We start from the raw sequence: 19,311 nt of genomic DNA, 5'->3' as shown, positions 1-19,311 counted from the left end.
TGTAATGTAAACGGATGTCAAGGAAACCATTAAAAAAAACATAAGATTTTATTTCAAAATGAAATATATATATATATATATATATATATATATATATATACATACATACAGACACTCACTTTTGCAAAAGAAAAGAAAAAAAGACCAGCACTCACGTTTTGATGATGAAAAGAAAAAAGGGGTTTATTCCTTACAGAAGAAACATCTGGACATGATCCTAGTACTACGGCCCCAGGATCATGTCCAGATGTTTTTTCTGTAAGGAATAAACCCCTTTTTTCTTTTCATCATCAAAACGTGAGTGCTGGTCTTTTTTTCTTTTCTTTTGCAAAAGTGAGTGTCTGTATGTATGTATGTATGTATGTGTATATATATATATATATATATATATATATATATATATAAATTGTATAAAATTATGTAGCCAAAGGACAGCATGTAAAATCAGGTTGGGTTAAAAGAATTGTTATACAGGTTGAGTATCCCTTATCCAAAATTCAAAATCACACATTTTTGGTTCCCCTACTGAGATAATGACACAAATATACGTATATTGGCCCTCATTCCGAGTTGATCGGTCGCAAGGCGAATTTAGCAGAGTTACACACGCTAAGCCTACGCCTACTGGGAGTGTATCTTAGCTTCTTAAAATTGCGACCGATGTATTCGCAATATTGCGATTACAAACTACTTTGCAGTTTCTGAGTAACTTCAACCTTACTCTGCCTGTGCGATCAGTTCAGTGCTTGTCGTTCCTGGTTTGACGTCACAAACACACCCAGCGTTCGCTCAGACACTCCCCCGTTTCTCCAGCCACTCCTGCGTTTTTTCCGGAAACGGTAGCGTTTTCATCCACACGCCCATAAAACGCCGTGTTTCCGCCCAGTAACACCCATTTCCTGTCAATCACATTACGATCGCCGGAGCGATGAAAAAGCCGTGAGTAAAAATACTATCTTCATTGTTAAATTACTTGGCGCAGTCGCAGTGCGAATATTGCGCATGCGTACTAAGCGGATTTTCATTGCGATGCGATGAAAAATACCGACCGATCAACTCGGAATGAGGGCCATTATATTATATATCTATATATACACATAATATATAATATATGTCATTATCTCAGTAGGGGACCCAAAAATGTGGGATTTTGAATTTTGGATAAGGGACTGTAGTTACAAATCAAAAAAGTTTTTAGGGGGATGCGGTTAATATACCGCCTGTCGGGATCCCGGCTTTCAGAATCAGGCGCCAGAATCCCAACGGGAGTTGAAATGTCGGCAGTCGCCCTGAGCCAGGTATTTCCTCTCGGGTGGTGGGTCCAGGGGTCATATTCCCACTCGAGATTCCGACAGACAGCATGTTACTGGCGGGATTCTGACAGCCGGCATTCCATCTATCAGCCAATCATACCGAATACTCTTTAGGATACCGTTATTATATCTACTAGTCTAAGTAATTTAAATAGGAGAAAATAACAATATGTAAATATAAAAGATATAATTATTCTTATAAAAATTAAGGTGAAAATAAGATTTTACTCACCGGTAAATCTATTTCTCGTAGTCCGTAGTGGATGCTGGGAACTCTGTAAGGACCATGGGGAATAGAATGGCTCCGCAGGAGACTGGGCACTCTAAAAGAAAGATTAGGTACTATCTGGTGTGCACTGGCTCCTCCCACCATGACCCTCCTCCAGACCTCAGTTAGGATACTGTGCCCGGAAGAGCTGACACAATAAGGAAGGATTTTGAATCCTGGGTAAGACTCATACCAGCCACACCAATCACACCGTATAACTCGTGATACTACACCCAGTTAACAGTATGAAATATAACTGAGCCTCTCAACAGATGGCTCAACAATAACCCTTAGTTAGGCAATAACTACATACAAGTATTGCAGACAATCTGCACTTGGGATGGGCGCCCAGCATCCACTACGGACTACGAGAAATAGATTTACCGGTGAGTAAAATCTTATTTTCTCTGACGTCCTAGTGGATGCTGGGAACTCCGTAAGGACCATGGGGATTATACCAAAGCTCCCAAACGGGCGGGAGAGTGCGGATGACTCTGCAGCACCGAATGAGAGAACTCAAGGTCCTCCTCAGCCAGGGAATCAATTTTGTAGAATTTAGCAAACGTGTTTGCCCCTGACCAAGTTGCAGCTCGGCAAAATTGTAAAGCCGAGACCCCTCGGGCAGCCGCCCAAGATGAGCCCACTTTCCTCGTGGAATGGGCTTTTACTGATTTAGGATGCGGCAATCCAGCCGCAGAATGCTCCAGCTGAATTGTGCTACAAATTCAGCGAGCAATAGTCTGCTTAGAAGCAGGAGCACCTATTTTGTTGGGTGCCTACAGGATAAAAAGCGAGTCAGTTTTCCTGACTCCAGCCGTCCTGGAAATATAAATTTTTAAGGCCCTGACTACGTCCAGTAACTTGGAATCTTCCAAGTCCCTAGTAGCCGCAGGCACTACAATAGGTTGGATCAAGTGAAAAGCTGATACCACCTTAGGGAGAAACTGGGGACGAGTCCTCAATTCTGCCCTATCCATATGGAAAATCAGATAAGGGCTTTTACATGACAAAGCCGCCAATTCTGACACACGCCTGGCCGAAGCCAAGGCCAATAACATGACCACTTTCCACGTGAGATATTTCAAATCCACAGTTTTAAGTGGCTCAAACCAATGTGATTTTAAGAAACTCAACACCACGTTGAGATCCCAAGGTGCCACAGGAGGCACAAAAGGGGGCTGAATATGTAGCACTCCCTTTACAAATGTCTGAACTCCAGGCAGTGAAGCCAGTTCTTTCTGGAAGAAAATTGACAGAGCCGAAATCTGGACCTTAATGGAACCCAATTTTAGGCCCATAGTCACCCCTGACTGTAGGAAGTGCAGAAAACGACCCAGCTGAAATTCCTCTGTTGGGGCCTTCCTGGCCTCACACCACGCAACATATTTTCGCCAAATACGGTGATAATGGATTGCGGTTACTTCTTTCCTGGCTTTTATCAGCGTAGGAATGACTTCTTCCGGAATGCCCTTTTCCTTTAGGATCCGGAATTCAACCGCCATGCCGTCAAACGCAGCCACGGTAAGTCTTGGAACAGACAGGGCCCCTGCTGTAGCAGATCCTGTCTGAGCGGTAGAGGCCATGGGTCCTCTGAGATCATTTCTTGAAGTTCTGGGTACCAAGCTCTTCTTGGCCCATCCGGAACCACGAGTATCGTTCTTACTCCTCGTTTTCTTATTATTCTCAGTACCTTTGGTATGAGAGGCAGAGGAGGGAATACATAAACCGACTGGTACACCCACGGTGTCACTAGAGCGTCCACAGCTATTGCCTGAGGGTCCCTTGACCTGGCGCAATATCTAGTTTTTTGTTTAGGCGGGACGCCATCATGTCCACCTGTGGCCTTTCCCAACGGTTTACCAACAGTTGGAAGACTTCTGGATGAAGTCCCCACTCTCCCGGGTGTAGGTCGTGTCTGCTGAGGAAGTCTGCTTCCCAGTTGTCCACTCCCGGAATGAACACTGCTGACAGTGCTAAGACGTGATTTTCCGCCCATCGGAGAATCCTTGTGGCTTCTGCCATCGCCATCTTGCTTCTTGTGCCGCCCTGTCGGTTTACATGAGCGCCGTGATGTTGTCTGATTGGATCAGTACCAGCTGGTTTTGAAGCAGAGGCCTTGCCAGACTTAGGGCATTGTAAATGGCCCTCAGTTCCAGAATATTTATGTGTAGGGACGACTCCTGACTTGACCAAAGTCCTTGGAAATTTCTTCCCTGTGTGACTGCCCCCCAGCCTCGAAGGCTGGCATCCGTGGTTACCAGGACCCAGTCCTGTATGCCGAATCTGCGGCCCTCTTGAAGATGAGCACTCTGCAGCCACCACAGTAGAGATACCCTGGTCCTTAGAGACAGGGTTATCAGCCGATGCATCTGAAGATGCGATCCCGACCACTTGTCCAAGAGGTCCCACTGAAAGGTTCTTGCATGGAACCTGCCGAATGGAATTTTGCTTCGTAAGAAGCTACCATTTTTCCCAGGACTCGTGTGCAGTGATGCACCGATACCTGTTTTGGTTTCAGGAGGTCTCTGACTAGAGATGACAGCTCCTTGGCTTTCTCCTGCGGGAGAAACACTTTTTTCTGTTCTGTGTCCAGAACCATCCCCAGGAACAGTAGGCGTGTGGTAGGAACCAGCTGTGACTTTGGAATGTATAGAATCCATCCGTGCTGTTGTAGCACTTCCCGAGATAGTGCTACTCCGACCAACAACTGCTCCTTGGACCTCGCATTTATAAGGAGAACGTCCAAGTACGGGATAATTAAAACTCCCTTTTTTCGAAGGAGTATCATCATTTCTGCCATTACCTTGGTAAAGACCCTCGGTGCCGTGGACAGTCCAAACGGCAGTGTTTGGAATTGGTAATGGCAATCCTGTACCACAAATCTGAGGTACTCCTGGTGAGGATGGTAAATGGGGACATGTAGGTAAGCATCCTTGATGTCCAGGGATACCATGTAATCCCCCTCCTCCAGGCTTGCAATAACCGCCCTGAGCGATTCCATCTTGAACTTGAATTTTTTTATGTATGTGTTCAAGGATTTCAAATTTAAAATGGGTCTCACCGAACCGTCCGGTTTCGGTACCACAAACAGTGTGGAATAGTAACCCCGTCCTTGTTGAAGTAGGGGCACCTTGACTATCACCTGCTGGGAATACAGCTTGTGAATTGCCTCTAGCACAGCCTCCCTGCCTGAGGGAGTTGTCGGCAAGGCAGATTTGAGGAAACGGCGGGGGGGAGACGCCTCGAATTCCAGCTTGTACCCCTGAGATACTACTTGAAGGATCCACTGATCGCTGAAATTTTTGAGGCGGCCCCCCACCGTACCTGGCTACGCCTGTGGAGCCCCCGCGTCATGCGGTGGACTCAGAGGAAGCGGGGGAAGAATTTTGATTCTGGGAACTGGCTGACTGGTGCAGCTTTTTCCCTCTTCCCTCGTCTCTGTGCAGAAAGGAAGCGCCTTTGACCCGCTTGCTTTTCTGAAGCCGAAAGGACTGTACCTGATAATACAGTGCTTTCTTAGGCTGAGGTAATAATTTTTCTTCCCAGCTGTTGCTGTGGATACGAGGTCCCAGAGACCATCCCCAAACAATTCCTCACCCTTATAAGGCTCTATGTGCCTTTTAAAGTCAGCATCACCTGTCCAGTGTCGGGTCTCTAATACCCTCCTGACAGAATGGACATTGCATTAATTCTGGATGCCAGCCGGCAAAATATCCCTCTGTGCATCCCTCATATATAAGACGACGTCTTATGTTCGCAAAATAGTATCCCTGTTTGACAGGGTTACAGACCACGCTGCAGCAGCACTATCTGCAGGTCTCAGTCTAGTACCTGAGTGTGTAAATACAGACTTCAGGATAGCCTCCTGCTTTTTATCAGCAGGTACCTTCAAAGTGGCCGTATCCTAAGACGGCAGTGCCACCTTTTTTGACAAACGTGTGAGCGCCTTATCCACCCTAGGGGATATCTCCCAGCGTAACTTATCCTCTGGCGGGAAAGGGTACGCCATCAGTAACTTTTTAGAAATTACCAGTTTCTTATCGGGGGAACCCACGCTTTTTCACACTTCATTCACTCATTTGATGGGGGAACAAAACACTGCCTGCTTTTTCTCCCCAAACATAAAACCCTTTTTTAGTGGTACTTGGGTTAATGTCAGAAATGTGTAATACATTTTTTATTGCCGGGATCATGTAACGGATGTTCCTAGTGGATTGTGTATATGTCTCGACCTCGTCGACACTGGAGTCAGACTCCGTGTCGACATCTGTGTCTGCCATCTGAGGGAGCGGGCGTTTTTGAGCCCCTGATGGCCTTTGAGACGCCTGGGCAGGCGCGGGCTGAGAAGCCGGCTGTCCCATAGCTGTTACGTCATCCAGCCTTTTATGTAAGGAGTTGACACTGTCGGTTTATACCTTCCACCTATCCATCCACTCTGGTGTCGGCCCCACAGGGGGCGACATCACATTTATCGGCATCTGCTCTGCCATCACATAAGCCTCCTAATCAAACATGTCGACACAGCCGTACCGACACACCGCACACACACACACAGGGAATGCTCTGACTGAGGACAGGACCCCACACAGCCCTTTGGGGAGACAGAGAGAGAGTATGCCAGCACACACCAGAGCGCTATATAATTTTGGGATTAACACTATATTGAGTGAATTTTTCCCAATAGCTGCTTGTATATACAATATTGCGCCTAAATTTTGTGCCCCCCCTCTCTTTTTAACCTTTTGAGCCTGAAAACTACAGGGGAGAGCCTGGGGAGCTGTCTTCCAGCTGCATTGTGAAGAGAAAATGGCGCCAGTGTGCTGAGGGAGAAGCCCCGCCCCTTTTTCAACTGACTTTCTCCCGCTTTTTCTGGAATACTGGCAGGGGTAATTTTACATCTATATAGCCTCTAGGACTATATATGATGTAGATTTGCCAGCCAAGGTGTCATATATTGCCCTCAGGGCGCCCCCCCCCCAGCGCCCTGCACCCTCAGTGACCGGAGTGTGAAGTGTGCATGAGGAGCAATGGCGCACAGCTGCAGTGCTGTGCGCTACCTTGGTGAAGACCGAAGTCTTCTGCCGCCGATTTTCCGGACCTCTTCTTGCTTCTGGCTCTGTAAGGGGGACGGCGGCGCGGCTCCGGGAACGAACACCAAGGCCAGTTCCATGCGGTCGATCCCTCTGGAGCTAATGGTGTCCAGTAGCCTAAGAAGCCCAAGCTAGCTGCAAGCAGCTTCTTCTCCCCTTAGTCCCTCGATGCAGTGAGCCTGTTGCCAGCAGGTCTCGCTGTAAAATAAAAAACCTAAAATAAACTTTCTTTCTAGGAGCTCAGGAGAGCCCCTAGTGTGCATCCAGCTCGGCCGGGCACAGAAATCTAACTGAAGTCTGGAGGAGGGTCATGGTGGGAGGAGCCAGTGCACACCAGATAGTACCTAATCTTTCTTTTAGAGTGCCCAGTCTCCTGCGGAGCCCGTCTATTCCCCATGGTCCTTACGGAGTTCCCAGCATCCACTAGGACGTCAGAGAAATAATAATTAGCGTTACTGAAATTATGCACTTTAAATGTAGATATACACAGGTCACTACTAACTGGTAACCTGACCAAGTAACATATAAAGTACCTAACAAATGTAATTTACAAGAGTATATAATCTATCTATCTATCTATCTATCTATCTATCTATCTATCTATCTATCTATATCTATCTATCTATCTCATGGTGATGATCAAACCTTGCAAGGTGAGTCAACGCACGGCACTCCAGGGCATATTTCAAAATAGTGCAGTTTATTGTGCAACGTTTCGGAGCATTAATCCCCTTTTTCAAGCATAACTGAATACACAGTGTACAAAATGATACTCCTAGGAACATGTGCTCTCACCAGTCAGCATGGCCAGCCACGGGGGCGGGGATTCGGGGTTGACACCCATTGATGACAAAATCCAGCTGCACCCTAGAGGTTGCCATGGCAACCGCACTGCCAAAACCCAGTGGCTGGCGCTGGGTGTGGGAGGGCTGAACGTCCATAGGGCCTAATTCAGCAAGGATCGCAAAGCAGCAAAAACAAAATCTGCACCATATACCACAAAAACTGAGAAAAAAAATGCAACTTCTGAGATGAAGCAAAAACTGCGTATGCACTACAAAAAGTAGGTGTGTAGGGGGCGTACTAAAGGGCTGGACTCGCAAAAACTACGATCAGGGGCGTGTTGTGGGTGTATGCTGATGTTCGGTGGGTGGTGCATACGCAATTTTTACAACTGATCGCACATTTATGGTGTGCAGTTTCTGAGTGACTACAGGTCTACCTTAAAAACTGCACAAGCTGACCTCAGTTGTAGGATGCTCGATGTATACTGCAATCATTGCTTCATTACAGCCAGCTGAAGAAGCTCACATCTCAGACCACAAATCACTTCATTCAGCTGTATTGAAACTTCTAAACATGTAAGGGAGATTTAAACTCTGTAACACATGTTTATTTATAAAAAATAGGTTAGGAACCTAATTGTTTTTACACTTACTAACAATCAAGGTTTGACAACCACACTATTTTTTTTATATCGCAACACACACAAACATATGTTCAATAACAGCAACACCATTTTTTTTTTTTTGGCCTGGAAAGTAGGTAGTGCAATATTTGAAGTTAAAACACAGTTGTTTGCAAAAATTGCAACATCAGTAACATGTAAGCAAAAAATGCGTAAAATTGTAAATTTATACGCAAATAATGCGTATTTTTTTAAGTCTTCGCAATATTTGTACATTTCACAAGCCCACCTTCTTTTTGTAACATTAAATTAGTCTTGCAGCTTTTCCGTTTGGCCGTGCTTTCGCAATTTTACGATTGCTCGCAATTTTTGCAAATTTGTAATTTTCACAGTACTTACTGAATTGAATAATACAAATACAGTAAAATAAGACAATACATGCAATGCAGAAGATAAAAATAGGAACCAGCTGGCAAAAAATAAGATTTTACTCACCGGTAAATCTATTTCTCATAGTCCGTAGTGGATGCTGGGACTCCGTAAGGACCATGGGGATTAGCGGCTCCGCAGGAGACTGGGCACAACTAAAGAAAGCTTTAGGACTACCTGGTGTGCACTGGCTCCTCCCACTAAGACCCTCCTCCAGACCTCAGTTAGGATACTGTGCCCGGAAGAGCTGACACAAATAGGAAGGATTTTGAATCCCGGGTAAGACTCATACCAGCCACACCGTATAACTTGTGATACTATACCCAGTTAACAGTATGAAATATAACTGAGCCTCTCAACAGATGGCTCAACAATAACCCTTTAGTTAGGCAATAATTATAAACAAGTATTGCAGACAATCCGCACTTGGGATGGGCGCCCAGCATCCACTACGGACTACGAGAAATAGATTTACCGGTGAGTAAAATCTTATTTTCTCTGACGTCCTAAGTGGATGCTGGGACTCCGTAAGGACCATGGGGATTATACCAAAGCTCCCAAACGGGCGGGAGAGTGCGGATGACTCTGCAGCACCGAATGAGCAAACTCTAGGTCCTCCTCAGCCAGGGTATCAAACTTGTAGACTGTTGCAAAAATGTTTGAACCCGACCAAGTAACAGCTCGGCAAAGTTGTAAAGCCGAAACCCCTCGGGCAGCCGCCCAAGAAGAGCCCACTTTCCTCGTGGAATGGGCTTTTACAGATTTAGGGTGCGGCAGTCCAGCCGCAGCATGTGCAAGTTGAATCGTGCTACAGATCCAGCGAGCAATAGTCTGCTTAGAAGCAGGAGCACCCAGCTTGTTGGGTGCATACAGGATAAATAGCGAGTCAGTTTTCCTGACTCCAGCCGTCCTGGAAACATATACCTTTCAGGGCCCTGACTACGTCCAGTAACTTGGAATCCTCCAAGTCCCAAGTAGCCGCAGGCACCACAATAGGTTGGTTCACATGAAAAACTGATACCACCTTAGGAAGGAATTGGGAACGAGTCCTCAATTCCGCCTTATCCATATAAAATACAGATAAGGGCTTTTGTATGACAAAGCCGCCAATTCTGATACACGCCTGGCCGACGCCACGGCCCACAGCATGACCACTTTCCACGTGAGGTATTGTAGCTCCACGGATTTAAGTGGCTCAACCCAATGCGACTTCAGGAAATCCAACACCACGTTGAGATCCCACGGTGCCACTTGAGGCACAAACGGGGGCTGACTATGCAGCACTCCCTTAACAAAAGTCCGAACTTCAGGCAGTGAAGCCAGTTCTATTTTGGAAGAAAATCGATAGAGCCGAAATCTGGACCTTCATGGAACCAATTTTAGGCCCATAGTCACCTCTGACTGTAGGAAGTGCAGAAATCGACCTAGCTGAAATTTCTCCTTTGGGGCCTTCCTGGCCTCACAGCACGCAACATATTTCCACCATATGCGGTGATAATGGTTTGCGTTCACTTCTTTCCTAGCTTTAAATAGCGTAGGGATAACTTCCTCCGGAATGCCCTTTTCCTTCAGGATCCGGCGTTCAACCGCTATGCCGTCAAACGCAGCCGCGGTACGTCTTGGAACAGACAGGCCCCCTGCTGCCGCAGGTCCTGTCTGAGCGGCAGAGGCCATGGGTCCTCTGAGATAATTTCTTGGAGTTCTGGTTACCAAGCTCTACTTGGCCAACCCGGAACAATGAGTATAGTTCTTACTCCTCTCCTTCTTATTATTCTCATTACCCTGGGTAAGAGAGGCAGAGAAGGGAACACCTACACCGACTGGTACACCCACGGTGTTACCAGAGCGTCCACAGCTATCGCCTGAGGGTCCCTTGACCTGGCGCAATATCTTTGTAGCTTTTTGTTGAGGCGGGACGCCATCATGTCCACCTGTGGCCTTTCCCAACGGTGTACAATCATTTGGAAAACTTCTGGATGAAGTCCCCACTCTCCCGGGTGGAGGTCGTGTCTTCTGAGAAAGTCTGCTTCTCAGTTGTCCACTCCGGGAATGAACACTGCTGACAGTGCTAACACATGATTTTCCGCCCATCGGAGAATCCTTGTGGCTTCTGCCATCGCCATCCTGCTTCTTGTGCCGCCCTGTCGGTTTACATGAGCGACCGCCGTGATGTTGTCTGACTGGATCAGCACCGGCCGGTGTTGAAGCAGGGGTCTAGCTTGATTTAGGGCATTGTAAATGGCCCTTAGTTCCAGAATATTTATGTGTAGGGAAGTCTCCTGACTTTTCCATAGCCTTGGAAGTTTCTTCCCTGTGTGACTGCCCCCCAGCCTCGAAGGCTGGCATCCGTGGTCACCAGGACCCAGTCCTGTATGCCGAATCTGCGGCCCTCTAGAAGATGAGCACTCTGCAGCCACCACAACAGCGACACCCTGGCCCTTGGAGACAGGGTTATCCGCCGATGCATCTGAAGATGCGACCCGGACCACTTGTCCAACAGATCCCACTGGAAAATCCTTGCATGGGACCTGGCGAATGGAATTTCTTCGTAAGAAGCTACCATCCTTCCAAGGGCTCGCGTGCATTGATGCACCGACACCTGTATACGTATTAGGAGGTCTCTGTCTAGAGACGACAACTCCTTGGACTTCTCCTCCGGGAGAAACCCTTTTTATCCTGTTCTGTGTCCAGAACCATACCCAGGAACAGTAAACGCGTCGTAGGAACCAGCTGCGACTTTGGAATATTCAGAATCCAGCCGTGCTGTTGTAGCACTTCCCAAGATAGTGCTACTCTGCCGAACAACTGCTCCCTGGACCTCGCCTTTATAAGGAGATCGTCCAAGTACGGGATAATTATTTCGGCCATTACCTTGGTAAATACCTCGGTGCCGGGGACAGACCAACGGCAACGTCTGGAATTGGTAATGACAATCCTGTACCACAATTTTGAGGTACTCCTGGTGAAGAGGGTAAATAGGGACATGCAGGTAAGCATCCTTGATGTCCAGTGATACCATGAAATTCTCCAGGCTTGCAATAATCGCCCTGAGCGATTCCATTTTGAACTTGAACCTTCGTATATAAGTGTTCAAGGATTTCAATTTTAGAATGGGTCTCACAGAACCGTCTTGTTTCGGTACCACAACATTTTGGAATAGTAACCCCGGCCTTGTTGAAGGAGGGGTACCTTGATTTCACCTGCTGGAAGTACAGCTTGTGAATTGCCGCCAGTACTACCTCCCTTTCTCCGAGGGCAGCAGGCAAGGCTGATGTGAGGTAACGGCGAGGGGGAGTCGCCTCGAACTCCAGCCTGTATCCCTGTGATACTACTTGTAGAACCTAGGGATCCACCTGTGGGCAAGCCCACTGGTCCCTGAAGTTCTCGAGACGCGCCCCCACCGCACCTGTCTCCACCTGTGGAGCCCCAGCGTCATGCGGTGGACTCAGAGGAAGCGGGGGAAGATTTTTTGATCCTGGGAACTGGCTGCTGGTGCAGCTTTTTCCTTCTTCCCTTGTCTCTGTGCAGAAAGGAAGCGCCTTTGACCCGCTTGCTTTTCTGAAGCCGAAAGGACTGTACCTGAAAATACAGTGCTTTCTTAGGCTGTGAGGAAACCTGAGGTAAAAAAATTTCTTCCCAGCTGTTGCTGTGGATACGAGGTCCCAGAGACCATCCCCAAACAATTCCTCACCCTTATAAGGCAGAATCTCCATGTGCCTTTTATAGGCAGCATCACCTGTCCACTGCCGGGTTTCTAATACCCTCCTGGCAGAATGGACATTGCATTAATTCTGGATGCCAGCTGGCAAATATCCCTCTGTGCATCCTTTATATCTAAGACGACATCTTTAATATGCTCTATGTTAGCAAACTATTATCCCTGTCTTAGAGTATTAATATTATCTGACTGGGTATCAGACCACGCTGCAGCAGCAATATTTATGCTGAGGCAATTGCAGGTCTCAGTATATAACCTGAGTGTGTATATACAGACTTCAGGATAGCCTCCTGCTTTTTATCAGCAGGCTCCTTCAAGGTGGCCGTATCCTAAGACGGCAGTGCCACCTTTTTTGACAAACGTGTGAGCGCCTTATCCACCCCTAAGGGATATCTCCCAACGTGACCTATCCTCTGGCGGGAAAGGGTACGCCATCAGTAACTTTTTAGAAATTACCAGTTTCTTATCGGGGGAACCCACGCTACTTTACACACTTCATTCATTCATCTGATGGGGGAACAAAACACTGGCTGCTTTTTCTCCCCAAAAATAAAACCCCTTTTATGTGGTACTTGGGTTCATGTCAGAAATGCGTAACACATTTTTCATTGCCGAGATCATGTAACGGATGTTCCTAGTGGATTGTGTATATGTCTCAACCTCGTCGACACTGGAGTCAGACTCCGTGTCGACATCTGTGTCTGCCATCTGAGGTAACGGGCGCTTTTTTGAGCCCCTGATGGCCTTTGAGACGCCTGGGCAGGCGCGGGCTGAGAAGCCGGCTGTCCCACAGCTGTTTTACGTCATCCAGCCTTCTATGTAAGGAGTTGACATTGTCGGTTAATACCTTCCACCTATCCATCCACTCTGGTGTCGGCCCCACAGGGGGCGACATCCCATTTATCGGCCTCTGATCCACCTCCACGTAACCTTCCTCATCCCACATGTCGACACAGCCGTACCGACACACAGCACACACAGGGAATGCTCTGACTGAGGACAGGACCCCACAAAGTCCTTTGGGGAGACAGAGAGAGAGTATGCCAGCACACACCAGACTGCTATATAATGCAGGGATTAACACTATAACTGAGTGATTTTTCCCCCAATAGCTGCTTGTATAAACAATATTGCGCCTAAATTTAGTGCCCCCCCTCTCTTTTTAACCCTTTGAGCCTGAAAACTACAGGGGAGAGCCTGGGGAGCTGTCTTCCAGCTGCGCTGTGAAGAGAAAATGGCGCCAGTGTGCTGAGGGAGATAGCTCCGCCCCTTTTTCGCGGACTTTTCTCCTGCTTTTTATGGATTCTGGCAGGGGTATTTATCACATATATAGCCTCTGGGGCTATATATTGTGATGATTTTGCCAGGCAAGGTGTTTATATTGCTGCTCAGGGCGCCCCCCCCAGCGCCCTGCACCCATCAGTGACCGGAGTGTGAGGTGTGCATGAGGAGCAATGGCGCACAGCTGCAGTGCTGTGCGCTACCTTGGTGAAGACTGAAGTCTTCTGCCGCCGATTTTCCGGAACACTTCTTGCTTCTGGCTCTGTAAGGGGGCCGGCGGCGCGGCTCCGGGACCGAACATCAATGGCCGGTTCCATGCGGTCGATCCCTCTGGAGCTAATGGTGTCCAGTAGCCTAAGAAGCCCAAGCTACCACCAGTTAGGTAGGTTCGCTTCTTCTCCCCTTAGTTCCTCGCTGCAGTGAGTCTGTTGCCAGCAGATCTCACTGTAAAATAAAAAACCTAAAATATACTTTCTTTCTAGGAGCTCAGGAGAGCCCCTAGTGTGCATCCAGCTCAGCCGGGCACAAGAATCTAACTGGAGGAGGAGGGTCTTAGTGGGAGGAGCCAGTGCACACCAGGTAGTCCTAAAGCTTTCTTTAGTTGTGCACAGTCTCCTGCGGAGCCGCTAATCCCCATGGTCCTTACGGAGTCCCAGCATCCACTTAGGACGTCAGAGAAAACACATGTACAGCAAGACGACATTGTTTAAAAAAATGTTAGTACAAAATGCTGGAGCACACACCAACTGTAGGAAGAACAAATCCAGAATTCTGCAGAAAATGGGTGGCTGTACTGAACAAGTGCAGCCTTGACCTCATGCTATTTGTTATAGAGTAAGCTGGAAGGGAGCTGAAACCCACTAAGGAGAAAATAGAACCTACTAAAATTGTTAACAAAGACTGAATGACGCCTATTTCGACAGATGGTCGTCCAAATTGAATAACCAGTGCGAAACCTATAGGAGAGAATAACAAATTCAAAAAATGTAAAGTTCTAATGGTCCAATAGGACTACGAAACCAATCAAGTTTACAGATGACTCACAGGTACTGACAACTCCAGACACAATCAAAGACAACAGCGACCATCTTAGCTTAGCAGAAGGACACGCAAAAATCAATCAAATCTATCATGCCAAAGTGACCTCACAATAATCACAGGGAGTGAAAAAAAACCCTGTAAAAAAATAGTGCGCTGTCTACACCAAATCAAAGAGACGGATATTATTAATATGCAGAATAAATTATTCTCAAAAAAACATTATTTATTTATTAAATAATTCCGTAGATAGCTATCACATGTACATACTTCATCAATACATATTAAGTATGGCAATTGCATAAAACATAATTATAAAAAGTCCATAAAGACAGGTATAGGTGATACTGAGAATTTGCGAGGCTGATACTTGCATCCAATATAAACAGCTGTTTAATTATAACGTCCACTGGGCTATTTTATAATAGCCCGTTATTTAGTGTCCTCTGGACTGTATATGTACCAAATTGGTTTATCTTCAAACACCATAGGTGTTCATGAGTCTCAACTTTATATAATATCTTAAATGTGTGCACACACTGATATGTTGAAATAGGTGATTACCATATGGATTTAATCATTTATGTCACCTCCACCTCAAAATTAAATCCACTGATCCCTTGAGTCGCCTCCCTCTGCTGGTGCTTATCCGTTACTGCAGATTATCTGGAGATGGATCGTTTCACTGGGGACTCCTGCGATACTCAGATGGTTTTGGGTGGTCTTGTCAGCCCCAGTGATTGCTCTGTGACAGGTATAACTAGCGTACCGTCAATGGTTGGAGGTGATCGTTCCCGGCTCAGTCACAACGAAAACGCGTTTCTCCACCTATACAACACCTCGGCGGCTTCCTCAGTTCGTGACCTCACCTTCATTGTGGTGGAATCATACAGCTCTAGCAGACACCCTTTAGGGGTTACTACCCGACGAGGGACGGAGGCAAACAAAAAGAACAAGGGGAGGATATCAGAATGAAAGGCAATTCAAAAACCAACAACAAAAAGAAGACTTGATATTCAATCTATCAGACAGAACTTTAACTACCATGGAAACCTCAGTATTGAATAAGGGATTGTCATTTTTCCCAACAGTACCAGATAATCCTTTTTACTGACAACTCGACATCCACCGAATGAACAGAAAAATGAGACTGAGAGAAATCTTTCAACATCAACCTGAATGCACCAGCAGGAATAACATCACAGAATTTATACGGTCCTGTCACAAATCAACCTTCGACTCCCCATCACAAAATGTGGCAATCAAAACATATACCAGATTAATGACAGACTCTGTCACCAAATTTGTCCAAGCACCAGTCAGACTTACATCAAACATAGCCAAACGGAATGCATTAAAAGCATTACAGGAAGATCAAGGAGTCATCAGAAGGCCTGCAGATAAGAGAGGAGCGATAGTCCTACAAGACCTGAATGATTACAAACTGGAAATACTACGTCAACTGGTTGATCAAACAGTATATATCAAACTACATGCTGATCCAACAGCAATGTTCATACAAGAATTAAAAGTCCTTCTAAAACAAGTAGTATCCTCTGGCACCATTGAGCAAAACCTGACAGAGACTCTACTACAGGAATAACCAGTTATCCCTACCCTGTACACAGTCCCCAAGATACACAAGGATTCAACAAAACCACCAGGATGACCAATTATATCGGCCAGAGGTAGTTTATACCAACCTATATCACAACTACTGGACACCCTTATCCAACCTTACATCACCATCCAACCAACACACCACAAATATACAACAAACTTCCTCAACCTATTACAAGGAGTTCATGATCTAGAAGCTAATACACTAATGTGCACCATGGATCTGTCTAGTCTGTATACTTCCATTCCTCACGACCAGGGACTAGAGGCCATGGTAGACTTCAAGGACAACATCACAGGTGACCTGGGATTAGACAAACCACTATATATCCAACTCCTTAAATTGGTCTTGACCTGCAACTACTTTTTATTTGACCGGGCCCTCCAACAGTCGGGATGTGCCATGGGCTCACCGGTTGCTCCTTCCTATGCTGAAATAAAATCTCTGTTCTTCTCTGGGCAGTACAGCCAATACTTACTAATGTTCTGTCACTTCATCGATGACCTACAGTATTCATGCTATGGAATGGAAGCACAACCCAGTTTGAAATGATGATGGAAGTAATTAACTCAATCCTGACTCCTATCACATTTACTTACAAAAGAAGCTACACCAACATTAAATTCTTGGACCTGCGGGTTAAACTCAGCGATTGTAAAATCTCAACCAACATATACTACAAGAACACAGATCGCAATACCCTGCTACTGGCTAGTAGCCACCATCCTCCATCATTAAAAAAGGGTCTACGGTTCTCACATACAGATGTAGCCACCTTTATCTTGACTGGCTGAGGCATTTGTCTTGATCGAGCATACGCAGCATACTGGGGTGTAGGGAGGCACGTCTAGTCACAGAGAGGCGTACCTAATCGCACGGAGGCAGACAGAGCGTTTGGCGTTACCTTTACGTGTAATACCTGCGATCATCCACCAGATGTCGCTTTTTACAATCACCACTGCACATGCGTGTGGTCTCCCGTAAAATACAATACTGAAATATATAATAAGGACTACTTTACTAAGGCATCTCATTACGCTGCATACAGTAAATACTCATTATGCTGCATTATTTAATACAGTAAATACTCATTATGCTGCATTATTTAATACAGTATATACGGTACAGACGCAAATAGTACAGCATACAGTATATGATCCATCTACAGTACTTTATGAATATGTGAGCGTCCAAGTCCCGCAGACAAAACCACATACAACCAGTAGTGTACACTGTCGCAAATGGACGGGTTAGAAGTTCACTATCGCCTCTTGAGATTAGGAATTTTGTACAGTATGTTAGCGTCCTAATCCCATAGCCATTACAGCATAATCAAAACCAATGGATTTATTCATCTGTCTGCGGCGAAGTGGTGAAGTGTTCCGCTTCCTATACTCAGAGTCCCGGGTTCGATTCCTAAAGGACGAATGCATGTTTGTTTTTTCCAGACACTTTATTATTTTTTTTATTCACATAAACCAGGGCAAAGCTGCAGGAGCGGTTCTACTGTTAAGGTTCTATGCACCGTACAGTACACATACAATTCTGTAGCAGGGCAGACTCAATAGAAATGGCTACCACCTATGACTCCTTGCCCCATGGAGGCCCTAGACTACGGATTAAGTAACAGCACAGATTTTGCAGGCTACGGGGCAATGCTGAAGGAGCGTCAGATTCCACTAGCCAAAATACACAGGGGCAATAGAGTAAAGCGAGGTCTATGCACATTACGTTGCACCGGGCTCAATCGCATAGCAAACTGACAAAACACAAGTTTTACATATAGAAGGGCAAAGCTGCAGGAGAGTTTCTACTGTTAAGGTTCTATGCACCGTACGGTACACATACAATTCTATAGCAGGGCAGACACAATTGAAATGGCTACCGCCTGTGACTCCTAGCTCCATGGAGGCACTTGGCTATGGAGCAAGTAACAGCACAGATTTTGCAGGCTACGGGGCAATGCTGAAGGAGCGTCAGAATCCCCTAGCTAAAATACACAGGGGCGATAGGGATAAGCGAGGTCTATGCATATAACGATATACCAGACCCCATTGCATCGCAAAGTGACAAAATGTCTGAGGCACGTGAACCCCTGCCTTGTGGCAGCACTCAGCTATGGAGCGAGCAACGGCATAGGTTTTGCAGGCTACGGGGTAATGCTGAAGGAGCCTCAGAATCCACTAGCTAAAATACACAGGGGTGATAGGGATAAGCGAGGTCTATGCACATAACGATACACTGCAAAGTTCCCCATGGTTTTGATTATGCCTTTTCTTTGAACATGGTATTTTCCACTGTCTTGCCCTACCCCCATCCCACTTTCCCCTTCCCCCCTGGGAGCCTGCAAAGTACATGCAGTAGACAGGGAGGGAGTTCCAATCAGGTTACAAGACATGTGCAACAGTATACTACTGTATGTAGGAAAATCCCCCGCCCACTCTGATTTATGTGAAACCTGTGTGCACCCTTCCATTGAATGCATAACAAAGAAAAAATAATAATAAAGTGAATGTTACAGGAACACATTAAACAAAAGGTTGGCACTTCCTTCCCTCCCATTGGTGTTGGTTTATGCCTTGGGGGACTCGGATGCTAATACCTGTTTTTCAAAAGCACGGTATTTTCCACCACCTCTCCCTACTCCCATCGCCCTTCCCCCCCATGGGAGCCTGCACAGGTCATGCATTGGACAGGGAGGGAGTTCAGGTCAGGTACAATACACAAATGCCGAAGATCTACAGTACTGTGTTGCTCAGTTAGTTGCGTCGGAATACACTAATTTATACTCATTACCGCTGTGTATTTGTATATAGCAGAATGAATCGCTGCTGCAGATTTACTTTGATTTATGTGAAACCTGTGTGCACCCTTTCATTGACTGTATAACAAAGAAAAAATAATAATAAAGTGAATGTCACGGGAACATATATATATATATAAAAAAAAAGGTTGGCACTTTGGGACTCAAACCTGGGACTCTCAGCGTGGGAGGCGGGAGCCTTCATCGCTAGGTTGGTATGAAAGGGGAGACAATTAGCTACCAGAGGGTACCAACCCCAAGTTTCTGTGACCCCCACAAGGCTCATGGCAAGCGTCGGAACCAATGGTGGGTCTGAATTAACGGGCCCATTATAGTCTATGG

At 46.2% G+C, this 19,311-nt stretch overlaps 1 protein-coding gene across 5 annotated transcripts in view; it reads right to left on the bottom strand.

The window, feature by feature from the left end:
* FAM151B (family with sequence similarity 151 member B) overlaps window positions 1–19,311 on the bottom strand; it is a 184,594-nt gene that overhangs the window by 9,873 nt on the left and 155,410 nt on the right. The window lies entirely within an intron of this gene.

The sequence above is a fragment of the Pseudophryne corroboree genome, chromosome 1, assembly GCF_028390025.1.
Source record: "Pseudophryne corroboree isolate aPseCor3 chromosome 1, aPseCor3.hap2, whole genome shotgun sequence".
In the NCBI taxonomy this organism is placed as follows: Eukaryota; Metazoa; Chordata; class Amphibia; order Anura; family Myobatrachidae; genus Pseudophryne; species Pseudophryne corroboree.
The sequence above is the reverse complement of the archived record's forward strand: the minus strand, read 5'-3'. Positions and strand labels throughout refer to the sequence as shown.